We start from the raw sequence: 15,807 nt of genomic DNA on the forward strand, positions 1-15,807 counted from the left end.
TCTCAGAGTTTCCGCCTTTCACTGGCCTGGGTAGGAGGCGTGGAGTGGATACCCCAGGACGGTCACACGGACTCTGCACTCCAGGTTGCCTCTGCGCGCCATGCAATCACATCTGCAGAACGTAAGAAGGTCCAAGATCCCACTCTGACCCCAGGACTCCAGACTTTTCTCATCTGGAACAGACCCCCATGAGGCCCTCAGCCAGTCCCTCTGTGCCCATTAAAACAGCAGCTGCCAAAGCAGAGTCTGATGGTGCTAAAATGCAAACCTGGGAGGAGCCCAGTCCTTCGCAGGTGACATTCTCATCAGAGCTGTGAGGGCCTTCTGTTGACCAAACAATGAATGGTTTTAATCCTGAGCAACACCTGGCTTGGAGGGTCCAGGAGGGAGCTTTAAACCTCAACTAGGCATGCCATGCTAGTCTCAAATCCGTGACACAACTGTATGAATTGCTAAAACTGGCAAGACAAAGCCATCCTAGCCAGCATTTGAACCCAGCCAGCTGTCTTGCAGCCTTCAGACGTCATCTCTTCCGATGTGGCCATGACTGATTTCCTCAGCTGGTTGATCTGTGATGGATCATCACTTGCCCCTTTGAACAGGGCAATTCTAATTCCTTGCTTTTGTGATGGGATCAATTTTACGTTTTCCAAATGTTCTCCCACCACATGAGGAACAGAAAGTAAACTGTTATACAATCTACTTTAGATATATAGTATTTTTTTTATGACGTTTACCCTCTTACACTTTTTTTTTTTAAAGACACATTCACCCCAACCTTCATTGTGGCACTATTTTTTTTTTTTTAAATTTGGCTGCGCCAGGTCTTAGCTGCGGCACACAGGATCATCGTTGCCACGTGCGGGATATTTAGTTGCGGCATGTGAACTCTTAGTTGCCGCATGTGGGATCTAGTTCCCTGACCAGGGATCGAACCCGGGCCCCCTGCATTGGGAGCGCAGAGTCTTAGCCACTGGACCACTAGGGAAGTCCCTACCCTCTTACACTTTTAAGTGCACGATACAGTATGGTTAACTACAGGCACAATGTGTACAGCAGATCTCTAGAATTATTCTTCTTGCATAACTGAAACGCTATACCTATTAAACAGCAACTCCGCATTGCCCTCCTCCCTCCAGCTCCTGGTAACCATTCTACTTTCTGCTTCTATCAGTTTGACTATTTCAGCTTCCTCATATAAGTGGAATCATACAGTGTTTGTCCTTCTGTGAAGGGCTTATTTCACTTAGCATAACATTCTCAAGATTCATCCATGTTGTCTGTCGCATGTGGCAGGATTTCCTTCTTTTTTAAGGCTGAATAATATACCATTGTGTGTGTGTGTGTGTGTGTGTGTGCGCGCACGCACCACATTTTCTTAATCCACTCATCTGTCAAAGGACATTTAGGTTGTTTCCATCTCTTCGCTATCGTGAATAATGTTGCAATGAACATGGGTGTGCAAACATCTCTTTGAGATCCTGATTTCAATTCTTTTTGATAAATACCCAGAAGTGGAATTGCTATCATATGGTAGTTCTATTTTTAAGTTTTTGAGGACCCTCCATACTGTTTCCCACAGCAGCTGCACAGTTTTACATTCCCATCAACAGGGCACAGGGGTTCCAATTTCTCCACATCCTTGCCAACACTTTTTATTTTTTGTTTTTTGATAACGGCCATCCTAACGGGTGTGAAGTATTATCTCACTGTGGCTCTGATTTGCACTCCCCTGATGATTAGAGATGTTGAGTATCTTTTCATATACCTGTCAGCCATTTGTATGTCTTCTTTGGAGAAATGTCTATTCAAGTCCTTTGCCTTTTTTTAAATTGGGTTATTTGGTTTTTTGCTATTGGGTTCTAGGAGTCCCTTATTTTGGGGGGATATTAATCCCTTATCAGATATGTGGTTTGCAAACATACAGTTTACTTTAGAGCAGTGTTTTATGGCCTATTTGAATACAAGATTTTCAGACATCTATATCAGGAGTCAGCAAGATAACGCCTGTGGGCCAAATGTGGCCCACGTCCATTTGTTTAGGTATAGGCTATGGCTGCTTTCAAGCTACCATGGTCAAGTTCAGTAGTACCACAGAGGCCACCCAGGCCACAAGCCTAAAATATTTACTATCTGCCCTTTTCAGAAAAGGTTTGCTAAACCCTGGTATATAGGATCAAGTCTTAAACACAAATGTCTATTTTGGCCCCAATCATAATGTAACAGGAAGGACAATTCTGAGTCAGACTATTCTCTTTAAACACTGATTTTTGTGACTGGAAACAACTTTAAAACCCAAGCTCCTACCACCCAGGACTATAAGTTACTGAGGAGTCTCTGGCACTACCAGGAGGTGCCTATTCTTACACAGTTGGGGTGGACAGTCGTGGTTTTCACTTTGTGGCCCTCCTTCCTCCCCTTCTCCAACAGCCATGCAACCTGACCCCTTGCCATCATTCCTTCCCTCCACTCCAGGCATCAGGCAGGCAAGAGATATCGTGCTACCAAAAAGTGTATTTTCCAGGACTTTCCGGCTGGTTTTCCAAAAAGATGCTCTCTTTGCACTGGGGTTGCTAAGAGGGCTGCTATGGGACCCCCTGAGCAGCCAAGAATGAAGTGGAGGAGAGACCAGCAGAGCTGCGAGGGACAGAAAGAACCCCAGGGACATTGTTTGAATCCTGGACCCAGAAATCCAACAATACCCTAGATTCCCAGACACATGAGGCCACAAATTCTCATTTTTGTTTAAGCTAGTTAGATTTGCATTTCTGTCACTTGCTACCCAAGGATTTCTGAGTACTGGAGTTGTGATCTTTTCACGTTCTACTCCTTGCAGTTAAGAGTTCACAGATTATTTTCCATGTTTCTGCATTATCTTAATAATTTTCACCTTTAATGGGTATATAACCCATTAGATGGGACAAACCTGACCTGGCTACCCAGCCTACTGCTACAACACAGACCCCACTGGGTGCCATAACCCAGACTCGGCAAATCTTGCACACGGCACAAGACACAACCGGCAGGGTACCATGATGCCATAGGCAGCCCTTGTCATGCAGGAGACCACCTCCGATCAGCCAGGTGCCCACCTAACCAACAAGCCCAGGCATTGCCTGGGCACCAGTGCTAGCAAGACTATCTTCCTAGTGTCAATGAGTTACAGCCTGTGGGTGTTTAGCTATGAAAGCCTGACAGCAACCCTTCCCCTGCCTAGACCTCGTCCCCCCATCCAAGACTCCACGCTGTCGGATTCCCCACTAAGCAGTAAAACTTTCCCACTTAGTGCTCAATCTTTGGTCTCTTAGTCTTTATTTTTTTCTTTAACAGAGGGTTAAGTTACTTGTGTTATTTGCAAGCTTTTCCCTCAAGGAGGCAAGTTCCAGATCAAGGCAGAGACCATGTCTGCCAGGCTACCCCAGTCGCCCCAGTGCCTGGGACCAGAGCAGGGCTCAGTGCCTGTTTGTTGGGTGGGTAAATTAAATGAATGAATGAATATATCCTAAGTGCCAGTCACTACACCATTTTTCACAATCATATATATATAACACTGCCTCTGTCTACAGTTACGCCAGCTTCATTCTGGCAAAAGACGTTCCCAGAGAAGTTTGTGGTCAGCAGTGTAGGACAGAATTTGAAGAAAGACCCGTGTTAGGAAAAGCTACATTTTGGCGAAGCCTCATTGGATCTGTCAGCTGCTGACAGGGCTGGGAAGAGAGTGCACTGTAGGCCATCTGTCACGTGTCCCTGACGCGAAGTTGCTCGAGGGTTACTACTCCCTTTTGCCCACAGGAAAGAGCCCTCCTTGTGACCACAAACGGACCACAGGCCAACCCCTCACGTTGGCATGGCCCAGCCCAGCTTTGCCCTCCTCCATTTGTTCTCACAGAAGCCCTGGAAATAGGTAGTGGTACCATCCCTAGTTTATAGGTGAGGAAACCAAGAGAATGATTTGCTATAGGTCACCCCGCCTAGGAAGTGCTGCATTAATTTTTTTTTTTTTTTTTTTTGGCCACGCTGCGCGTCATGCGGGATCTTATTTCCCTGACCAGGGATCGAACCTGTGCCCCCTGCAGTCGAAGTGCAGAGTCCTAACCACTGGACCTCCAGGGAAGTCCCTTTTGTTTTTTTTGGTGTTGCATTAATTAAAGAAGGAGGTGGTTAGGCTGAGGCAGCCTACACAAGCCAAACAAAATCTAAGCCTGTAAGTGCCTCGAGGTTACGAAATTAAAAGGCTAAGGACAACCAATCACAAAGAGCCAACTGGGCTTTAAGCTTCAGTCAACTGAATAATTTCCTTTCTTTGCTTTCGCAGTTTCTCTATATAAGTCCCCCCACCCCCCAGTCAGTGGAGCACTCCTAACTGCTTCTGGTTTGGCACTGCCCAATGGGAACTGATTTTTGCTCCAATAAACCCTTAAAAAAAATTTTTTTTTAATATATTTTTTTAATATTTATTTATTTATTTATTTGGTTGCACCGGGTCTTAGTTGCGGCAGGCAGGCTCCTCAGCTGTGGCATAAGAACTCTTAGTTGCGGCATGCACGTGGGATCTAGTTCCCCGACCAGGGATTGAACCCCGGCCCCCTGCATTGGGAGCGCGGAGTCTCATCCACTGCGCCACAAGGGAAGTCCCCTTAAAATTTTTAATATCCCTCAGTTTATCTTTTAACAGAAGTGACTAGAGCCCAGATGTTTTTCAACCCCTAACCCACACTCTTGCAATCAACCATGGTCACAGATGGACCAATGGCCCCAGCAAAGGACTGAGAGCCTGGCACCAGCCTGCTCCCTCTGACCTCAGGGCCCTGTGGCCTGGGCATCTGCATCCTGGATGTTCCAGCTGGCCAGCATCAAGTCATGAACCTCTCTGCATCCTCTTTCCTTTCAAAACCCTGCTTCCGAGGGGTCTTCCCACGTGGACAGAAGGCCCTGCTTCCGGGGGGTCTGCCCACGTGGACAGAAGGCTGCTACAAGCCCCCTTTCAGCCCCCGCAGCCCCTGCATGGTTCGGGACTCTGATGAGGAAGCTCCGGGTTCGTTTACTTCATTCTCCTTGGGGTTTTTTGTTTTTTGTTTGTTTTTCTGTTTGGTTTTAGTTAATGAGCTTTCTCAATAACAAAACTTCCTTCCTCTCTTTCGAGCAAGAAGTCAGGCTCTGAAGGTTGCAGACGTCATTTAGATTACAAAAAAGAAATATATATATATATATTTTTTTTTTTTGGGGGGGGGCGGCGTTGGGTCTTCGTTGCTGCGCGCAGGCTTTCTCTAGTTGCGGCAAGCGGGGCTACTCTTCGTTGCGGTTTGCGGGCTTCTCATTGGGTGGCTTCTCTTGTTGTGGAGCACAGGCTCTAGGCACACGGGCTCAGTAGTTGTGGCTCACAGGCTCTAGAGCGCAGGCTCAGTAGTTGTGGCGCGTGGGCTGAGTTGCTCCACAGCATGTGGGATCTTCCCGGACCAGGGCTCGAACCCGTGTCCCCTGCACTGGCAGGCGGATTCTTAACCACTGCGCCACCAGGGAAGCCCTATATATATTTTTAAGTGGAAAATCATGTTTTACGAATGGCTTGGTTTCAACACTGCCTCCCCAAAGTTTTCTACTGAGTGTCTTCTGCTCTTCCACGGTAAAGCGACTATGTAACTTACTGTCCAAACAGGGACCCTTTTAAGAATGAAAGGGGACACTATGAACCCTAACACTGGCCATATGATCACCCTTCTTTGCGGGGGTCACCACTTCTCGACGGGGCCCAGGAGAACGTGGCGAAGCACTTCCAGACAGCAAACTGCATTCGGTTATTTAATGTCGGGCCCTGGAATAGTCAACAGCCACGCAGTCCACTTTTAAGCTTTTTTTTTTTTTTTAATTTATTTATTTATGGCTGTGTTGGGTCTTCGTTTCTGTGCGAGGGCTTTCTCTAGTTGCGGCAAGCGGGGGCCACTCTTCATCGCGGTGCGCGGGCCTCTCACTATCGCGGCCTCTCTTGTTGCGGAGCACAGGCTCCAGACGCGCAGGCTCAGTAACTGTGGCTCACGGGCCCAGTTGCTCCGCGGCATGCGCAGTACACTTTTAAATAAAGAAGAGGATTCTCTTCACTCTGCTCTGTGACACCGGAGCTTGAGTGTCTAACAGAAGGGAGGTGTTTCTCTGTTTGCTGCCCAAGAAGCCGAAGGATCCAGCTTTAAGGATCTTTATTTTCTAGCAGTAATTCTAATGTGCTGAGACTAAACCTTTGTAGTCCCCTAATTTTCTCAGGCGGTGAGGAGTGGGGTGTCTAGTCCCAGAACAAAGAGGGCTGGGAAGATCATTGTGTCCATCCCAGCCGCCAGGCATGGCCACACCCATCATTCCAGATGGAATCGAATCTCTGCCCTCTTTTTTAAAACTTCATAGGAAATCGTGCCACCTCCCCAGGGTGAGCTAGTCCAAAGTTTAACTGTGATCTTCAGGGCTAGGCACCCCTCCTTCCAGACCACACTCCACCCAGGAAAGCAATAACATCTGATCTTCCAGCCTGTCATCTGGGCAGCCTCCATCCACTATAAGGGGTATCCTCTCCTCTGCAGACCAGAAAGCCCTCTCTTAACCCAGAAAATAGGACATGAAAAAGAAACACACACACACACACACACACACACACACACACACACACACATATATACATACGCGCGTGCGCGCGCGCACAGATCCCCCTTCCTCCCCAGCTCAGCAGGCTCCCCTCCTGGCCTTTTAATCCCCAGATTGTAAATGGAAAGACAGGAAATGCAAGATTCAGTGCTTGAGCCATTTCCATCTTAACTCCAGCCCTCCCCCACCCCAGCCTCTCTTCCCTTGACAGACAGACAACCCATTAAGAGCTCGCCCATAACAGTCTTTCCTGTAAGAACTTGTAAACAGCATCCTTGGAGCTTCAGCTTGGGTATTTCCCAGCTCACTTGCTTCCATTTCCTTTGTCGTGGAATGTTGGCATGGGGAGTGGGGAAAGCTGATGGGAGGGTCTCTCCCCCTCCAGCTGCCTTCCCCGGCTCCCCACCTCCTTCAGTATCCCAGAAGTTTAAGGGTCTTCCCCTTGAACACTGCTGCTGTCACTTAGCTTTGTATGTTACTTTTTGTTTCCTTGAAGGAAGCCCTTCCATTCAGTATACTGGCGACTCCAGATAATGCCTGCCATGGCCTTCACTCCAACACATGCCGACTGCTAAGTATTCAGACAGGGTTCTCGCCAGTTCTCAGCATTAAATGAACAATATCTGTGCCTGCTGAAATTACGTTTTAAGTAAACCCTGTGCCTGCAAAACTGCTTTTTTCTTAAAAAGGAGAACTTGTTTTTATTTTATAACTTAAAGTTTTCAAGGCAAATATATTATGGAAAAGGACAGGGGCCCCAAACCCGGGGTTGGTCAGGTGACATAATTGAGTAGAGGGGACTTGGTATGACGCAAGAGGGAATAGTGGGGTCTGTGGTGAAATGTAGAGCCTGAAACCTTGCCCCAAAATAGACAACCAATATGCAACTGTAGACAGATGTTGCTACGTAAAAACTCTTATTTCATATTGCCAGAACTTCCAGTTGTTTTTTTTTTTTAATTTTTGAATTTTATTTTATTTTTTTATACAGCAGGTCCTTATTAGTCATCAATTTTATACACATCAGTGTATACAGGTCAATCCCAATCGCCCAATTCATCACACCACCACCACCACCCCCCCACCACTTTCCCCCCTTGGTGTCCATACGTTTGTTCTCTACATCTGTGTCTCAATTTCTGCCCTGCAAACCGGTTCATCTGTACCATTTTTCTAGGTTCCACATATATGCGCTAACATACGATATTTGTTTTTCTCTTTCTGACTTACTTCACTCTGTATGACAGTCTCTAGATGCATGCATGGCTCTACAAATGACCCAATTTCGTTCCTTTTTATAACTGAGTAATATTCCATTGTATATATGTACCACATCTTCTTTATCCATTCGTCTGTCAGTGGGCATGTAGGTTGTTTCCATGACCTGGCTATTGTAAATAGTGCTGCAATGAACATTGGGGTGCATGTGTCTTTTTGAATTATGGTTTTCTCTGGGTATATGCCTGGTATTGGGATTGCTGGATCATATGGTAATTCAACTTTTAGTTTTTGAAGGAACCTCCATACTGTTCTCCATAGTGGCTGTATCAATTTACATATTTACATTCCCACCAACAGTGCAAGAGGGTTCCCTTTTCTCCACACCCTCTCCAGCATTTGTTGTTCATAGATTTTCTGATGATGCCCATTCTAACTGGTGTGACGTGATAACTCATTGTAGTTTTGATTTGCATTTCTCTAATAATTAGTGATGTTGAGCAGCTTTTCATGTGCTTCTTGGCCATCTGTATGTTTTCTTTGCAGAAATGTCTATTTAGGTCTTCTGCCCATTTTTGGATTGGGTTGCTTGTTTTTTTAATATTGAGCTGCATGAGCTGTTTATATATTTTGGAGATTAATCCTTTGTCCGTTGATTCGTTTGCAAATATTTTCTCCCATTCTGAGGGTTGTCTTTTCGTCTTGTTTATGGTTTCCTTTGCTGTGCAAAAGCTTTTAAGTTTCATTAGGTCCCATTTGTTTATTTTTGTTTTTATTTCCATTACTCTAAGAGGTGGATCAAAAAAGATCTTGCTGTGATTTATGTCAAAGAGTGTTCTTCCTATGTTTTCCTCTAAGAGTTTTATAGTGTCTGGTCTTACATTTAGGTCTGTAATCCATTTTGAGTTTATTTTTGTGTATGGTGTTAGGGAGTGTTCTAATTTCATTCTTTTACATGTAGCTGTCCAGTTTTCCCAGCACCACTTATTGAAGAGACTGTCTTTTCTCCACTGCATATCCTTGCCTCCTTTGTCATAGATTAGTTGACCATAGGTGCGTGGGTTTATCTCTGGGCTTTCTATCTTGTTCCATTGATCTATGTTTCTGTTTTTGTGCCAGTACCATATTGTCTTGATTACTGTAGCTTTGTAGTATAGTCTGAAGTCAGGGAGTCTGATTCCTCCAGTTCCGTTTTTTTCCCTCAAGACTGCTTTGGCTATTTGGGGTCTTTTGTGTCTCCATACAAATTTTAAGATTTTTTGTTCTAGTTCCATAAAACATGCCATTGGTAATTTGATAGGGATTGCATTGAATCTGTAAATTGCTTTGGGTAGTATAGTCATTTTCACAATATTGATTCTTCCAATCCAAGAACAAGGTATATCTCTCCATATGTTGGTATCATCTTTAATTTCTTTCATCAGTGTCTTATAGTTTTCTGCATACAGGTCTTTTATCTCCCTAGGTAGGTTTATTCCTAGGTATTTTATTCTTTTTGTTGCAATGGTAAATGGGAGTGTTTCCTTAATTACTTTTTCAAATTTTTCATCATTAGTGTATAGAAATGCAAGAGATTTCTGGGCATTAATTTGGTATCCTGCAACTTTACCAAATTCATTGATTAGCTCTAGTAGTTTTCTGGTGGCATCTTTAGGATTCTCTATGTATAGTATCATGTCATCTGCAAACAGTGACAGTTTTACTTCTTCTTTTCCAATTTGGATTCCTTTTATTTCTTTTTCTTCTCTGATTGCCATGGCTAGGACTTCCAAAACTATGTTGAATAATAGTGGTGAGAGTGGACATCCTTGTCTTGTTCCTGATAGAGGAAATGCTTTCAGTTTTTCACCATTGAGAATGATGTTTGCTGTGGGTTTGTCATATATGGCCTTTATTATGTTGAGGTAGGTTCCCTCTATGCCCACTTTCTGGAGAGTTTTTATCATAAAAGGGGGTTGAATTTTGTCAAAAGCTTTTTCTGCATCTATTGAGATGATCATATGGTTGTTATTCTTCAATTTGTTAATATGGTTTATCACATTGATTGATTTACGTATATTGAAGAATCCTTGCATCCCTAGGATAAATTCCACTTGATCATGGTGTATGATCTTTTTAATGTGCTGCTGGATTCTGTGTGCTAGTATTTTGTTGAGGATTTTTGCATCTATATTCATCAGTGATATTGGTCTGTAATTTTCTTTTTTTGTAGTATCTTTGTCCGGTTTTGGTATCAGGGTGATGGTGGCCTCATAGAATGAGTTTGGGAGTGTTCCTTCCTCTGCAATTTTTTGGAAGAGTTTGAGAAGGATGGGTGTTAACTCTTCTCTAAATGTTTGATAGAATTCACCTGTGAAGCCACCTGATTCTGGACTTTGGTTTGTTGGAAGATTTTTAATCACAGTTTCAATTTTATTACTTGTGATTGGTCTGTTCATATTTTCTATTTCTTCCTGGTTCAGTCTTGGCGGTTATACCTTTCTAAGAATTTGTCCATTTCTTCCAGGTTGTCCATTTTATTGGCATAGAGTTGCTTGTAGTAGTCTCTTAGGATGCTTTGTATTTCTGCAGTTTCTGTTGTAACTTCTTTTTCATTTCTAATTTTATTGATTTGAGTCCTCTCCCTCTTTTTCTTGATGAGTCTGGCTAATGGTTTATCTATTTTGTTTATCTTCTCAAAGAACCAGCTTTTAGTTTTATTGATCCTTGTTATTGTTTTCTTTGTTTCTATTTCATTTATTTCTGCTTTGATCTTTATGATTTCTTTCCTTCTGCTAACTTTGGGTTTTGTGTGTTCTTCTTTCTCTAGTTCCTTTCAGTGTAAGGTTAGATTGTTTATTTGAGATTTTTCTTGTTTCTTGAGGTAGGCTTGTATAGCTATAAACTTCCCTCTTAGAACTGCTTTTGCTGCATCCCATAGGTTTTGGATTGCCGTGTTTTCATTGTCATTTGTCACTAGGTATTTTTTGATTTCCTCTTTGATTTCTTCAATGATCTCTTGGTTATTTAGTAACGTATTGTTTAGCCTCCATGTGTTTGTGTTTTTTACGTTTTTTTCCCTGTAATTCATTTCTAATCTCACAGCGTTGTGGTCAGAAAAGATGCTTGATATGATTTCAATTTTCTTAAATTTACTGTGGCTTGATTTGTGACCCAAGATGTGATCTATCCTGGAGAATGTCCCGTGCGCACTTGAGAAGAAAGTGTAATCTGCTGTTTCTGGATGGAATGTCCTATAAATATCAATTAAATCTATCTGGTCTATGGTGTCATTTAAAGCTTCTGTTTCCTTATTTATTTTCGTTTTGGATGATCTGTCCATGGGTGTAAGTGGTGTTAAAGTCCCCCACTATGACTGTGTTACTGTCGATTTCCTCTTTTATAGCTGTTAGCAGTTGCCTTTTGTATTGAGGTGCTCCTATGTTGGGTGCATATATATTTATAATTGTTATGTCTTCTTCTTGGATTGATCCCTTGATCATTATGTAATGTCCTTCCTTGTCTCTTGTAACATTCTTTATTTTAAAGTCTATTTTATCTGATATGAGTATTGCTACTCCAGCTTTCTTTTGATTTCCACTGGCATGGAATATCTTTATCCATTCCCTCACTTTCAGTCTGTATGTGTCCCTAGGTCTGAAGTGGGTCTCTTGTAGACAGCATATAGATGGGTCTTGTTTTTGTATCCATTCCGCAGTCCTGTGTCTTTTGGTTGGAGCATTTAATCCATTCACGTTTAAGGTAATTATCGATATGTATGTTCCTATGACCATTTTCTTAATTGTTTTGGGTTTCTTTTTGTAGGTCCTTTTCTTCTCTTGTGTTTCCCACTTAGAGAAGTTCCTTCAGCATTTGTTGTAGAGCTGTTTTGGTGGTGCTGAATTCTTTTAGCTTTTGCTTGTCTGTAAAGCTTTTGATTTCTCCATCGAATCTGAATGAGATCCTTGCCGGGTAGAGTAATCTTGGTTGTAGGTTCTTCCCTTTCATCACTTTAAGTATATCATGCCACTCCCTTCTGGCTTGTAGAGTTTCTGCTGAGAAATCAGCTGTTAACCTTATGGGAGTTCCCTTGCATGTTATTTGTCGTTTTTCCCTTGCTGCTTTCAATAATTTTTCTTTGTCTTTAATTTTTGCCAGTTTGATTACTATGTGTCTTGGCATGTTTTTCCTTGGGTTTATCCTGTACGGGACTCTCTGCGCTTCCTGGACTTGGGTGGCTATTTCCTTTCCCATGTTAGGAAAGTTTTCGACTATAATCTCTTCAAATATTTTCTCGGGTCCTTTCTCTCTCTCTTCTCCTTCTGGGACCCCTATCATGCGAATGTTGTTGCATTTAATGTTGTCCCAGAGGTCTCTTAGGCTGTCTTCATTTCTTTTCATTCTTTTTTCTTTATTCTGTTCCACAGCAGTGAATTCCACCATTCTGTCTTCCAGGTCACTTACCCGTTCTTCTGCCTCAGCTATTCTGCTATTGATTCCTTCTAGTGTAGTTTTCATTTCAGTTATTGTATTGTTCATCTCTGTTTGTTTGTTCTTTAATTCTTCTAGGTCTTTGTTAAACATTTCTTGCCTCTTCTCGATCTTTGCCTCCATTCTTTTTCCGAGGTCCTGGACCATCTTCACTATCATTATTCTGAATTCTTTTTCTGGAAGGTTGCCTATCTCCATTTCATTTAGCTGTTTTTCTGGGGTTTTATCTTGTTCCTTCATCTGGTACATAGCCCTGTGCCTTTTCATCTTGTCTATCTTTCTGTGAATGTGGTTTTTGTTCCACAGGCTGCAGGATTGCAGTTCTTCTTGCTTCTCGACACAGAACTTTTAAATTCTGCCAGTAGAAGCAGCCCTCAACAGATGTTGCTATGTAAAAACTCTTATTTCATATTGCCAGAACTTCCAGTTTTCTAAGAGAAGTCTTAAGTCAGGAATGTTATGTGAAATATTCTGATTTTTAAAATAGTGTGTGGGCTGAACAGTTTGCAACCCCTGGACTAAATGATAAATAGCCCCTGCTACAACCTGGGCCCCAGCACTACTGGGCACTGCGACCATCTGCACAAAAGAACACAACACCGGGAGCGGCACCCATGGCCTATGCAGTAGGGGAGAGCCTGGCATGGGGATGGGCATGTGGCCAAAGGCAGATCCCAAACCCCTACTCCTCAAAGCCCAGCTCCTCTGGAGGCTGTGGCCTTCTGGGACACTTTCTGGGAACGATCTTATTTTTTAGGAAGGAAACAAGGAAACAAGGAACTAGGATTCACTCTTGTGTAATTCACTTTACTCAAGTTCACTTTACAGAAATTCACTTTACAGCCAGTTTTGCTGAAACAGATCTATAAGAGATATGATGGGCGGCGGCCTTTTCTCAATAAAAATATACAAGATACACTGAGAATAAAGCCCTTAACTAGCTTGCAGGCCCCTGTGATGGAGCAGAAACCAGTAACTCAAATAAATAATCCTACAAAACAAACGCCTATACCTTCCTTCCCAAACTCAAAGCAGGGGAGTGGGCCCTAGACCCAACAGAGCAGAAAAGTGCGTGTAAGAATCATCTTCGCTTGCTTGGTTTAAACAACTGAGAAGACACAGAATGCTGGGAAGTTATTTATCCTCTTTAAGCCTCAATTTCCTCATCTGTGAAATGGAGGTAACAATAGCACAATCCTAATAGGATCCCTGGAAGGACCGAAACTGTTCATCAGCCTTTGGCCAACAGCCAGCCTCAGGAGCTTCCTGGTGCTCCTGGGTTCATATTTCATCCCAAAAGTATTTATTGAGCACCTTCTGTATACAGGTACACAACAAAGAGCAATAAATAGGCACAGGCCCTGGCCTCCCCAAATCCACTTTTATTTCTAACAGTAAATCCTAAATATAACACATTTTCAAAAAGAAAAAAAAAAGTGTCAGAAATTACTCAAGCGGATGTCCTTGCACCGTCATATTAAAATGATCCATACGTTTTGTTATTGAACCAATTCACGAGTTTGGGGGAGTTTAAGCAGCCCGAGTGTGTCTCCTAATGGGCCCTCAATTTAAAAAAAAATTGTCACATACTCCTACTCCACAGCATTTGTAACACGTCTAGCTGGCCCACAAACAGTAGTACATTGGGTTTTTTCTTCACCGAGGAACTAATTTACATAGACTTAATGGTGTGATTTTGTTTTTAAACCTTACTCTTTTGCTTTAACATTTTCCAACTAGTTACACATTAGTGAATCCCAGGATACGGTTTTCCAACAATAAGAGACAAATCAAGTCACTATTATTCTCTGTCCACGATGTTCGTTCTCCTGATTTATTTCTTTAAATAAATGAAGAACATCACAGTCGATGAAAGCCAGATTTAGGAAATAGTTATCACCCATCCTGGGCTTCCAAATTAAATTTAAGGCATACTAGCATTTCAAATCCATCTGAAAAAAGCAACCTCAAAATATATTTCTGCCTCCTACTGACTGTGGGACGTGGCTAGGGTTCCTAAATGGTCTGTGCCTCAGTTTCCTCGTTTATAAAATGGGGTTAACCAGCTGTACCTACCTCATAGATTTGTGGTAGGGACTCAAGGAAATAAGACATGCAAAGTAAGTATTAGCTACTTTTATTAATATTTTTTTCAACACCAAGGTGGGCTAGTGGAACATGGTGATTGAAAGGGAACAGACCCTGGGACCTGGGTTCAAATCCCAACTTTTCCATTAATAGCTGTGACCTTGGACAAGTTGAGAAATCTCTGTGAGCCTCACCTGTGGAACTGGGATTAAAAACAGTATCTACCTCAAAAGGCAGTTGTAAGGAGGGCCCTGGCAGGCATAAGCACTGTATTAAGTTTATAGCTATTTTAATGATGATAAAACAAAGGCTTATCGGAGATGTTACCCTCTCCAGGGAAGAGCTTGCTATATAATGAGTTTATGGACATTTCCAGGCTCCCACAAGGAAACCGATTTGGGATCAAACCAATGTCTGTGTAGACAAATCCACTTCCGGACTCACACACAGCTATTGTTCCCAACACCTTGGATTCACATTTCCATGGTGACCAGCATGTTTGTTTACTTGTTTCCTGATTTTTTTTTCTACAACTGGAGTCCCATAAGGGCAGTCAGGTGGGAGACTGTATTGTTTGTGGCAAACATCAAATGCACCTGCCCCTATGCTCAGGCAAAGCCTGGGTCAAATGTTCACCCAGCCTTCCTTGACTCAGAGGATCCTCCTGACCCATGCCCCATCCCTCTGGCCATGCCTTCTAGGGTTAGGTATCCCCTAAACACATGGCTTCTAACCCTGAGTCAGGACCCTTTGACTGTTAGTGTCAAGTCATGGGTCACCCAAACAGGAAGCCTAGGGTATACATCTGGCTCCCAGGATGGCTGGAGACCAACATCAAATAAATGTGATGAGGAATCAATCTCTCTCTCTCTCTCTCTCCCTCTCAGGTTGGCTTTATTCTCAGGCAGCCTGTGGCAACAGCCACCAGCAGCTTCAGGCTTCCCTTCCACCAGCTCCGCAACCCCAGCGACAGAAGGGTAGCCCTTTCTGGACCATGAATCACAGCCTTATCTCTGGTCCCTGAGGTAGAGAGAGAAGCAGTGCTCTGATTGGCCAGGGTTGGGTCACATGCTCACCAACAGAGCCAATGAGAAGTCACTACCACCCAACCTCATGGATTGAATATGAGGGAGGAGTGGTCCCCGAGAAAAATGGAGGCACAGTTACCAGAAGAGGGAATGGGTGCTGGGCAAGGAAAAACAACAGAGCCACCTGCTCCCATGTCTCTTCAAAGCTGCTGCTTGCCGGCACCTCACCAAACCTCACCTCTGGCCTGGAGGCTCCTACAAACTTCAAGGCTCCATCCCGGCCATTCCTCCACTCAGTGAGGCCCAAACCATACCTGCATCTTTTCCCAGAACCAGCAACATCTTCCCAGCTGCTCTGCAATGTCGCCTGGGTTCA

General features: G+C 43.4%; 1 protein-coding gene and 1 non-coding gene across 3 annotated transcripts in view; both read right to left on the reverse strand.

Moving 5' to 3' along the window:
• The window catches only part of GRK5 (G protein-coupled receptor kinase 5), a 220,076-nt gene that overhangs the window by 185,978 nt on the left and 18,291 nt on the right, over positions 1–15,807 (reverse strand). The gene's annotated exons all lie outside the window — the stretch shown is intronic.
• On the reverse strand, positions 4,041–4,113 carry TRNAR-UCG (transfer RNA arginine (anticodon UCG)). Its single transcript has one exon. It is a non-coding gene; the product is annotated as a tRNA-Arg (tRNA).

The sequence above is a fragment of the Eubalaena glacialis genome, chromosome 1, assembly GCF_028564815.1.
Source record: "Eubalaena glacialis isolate mEubGla1 chromosome 1, mEubGla1.1.hap2.+ XY, whole genome shotgun sequence".
In the NCBI taxonomy this organism is placed as follows: domain Eukaryota; kingdom Metazoa; phylum Chordata; class Mammalia; order Artiodactyla; family Balaenidae; genus Eubalaena; species Eubalaena glacialis.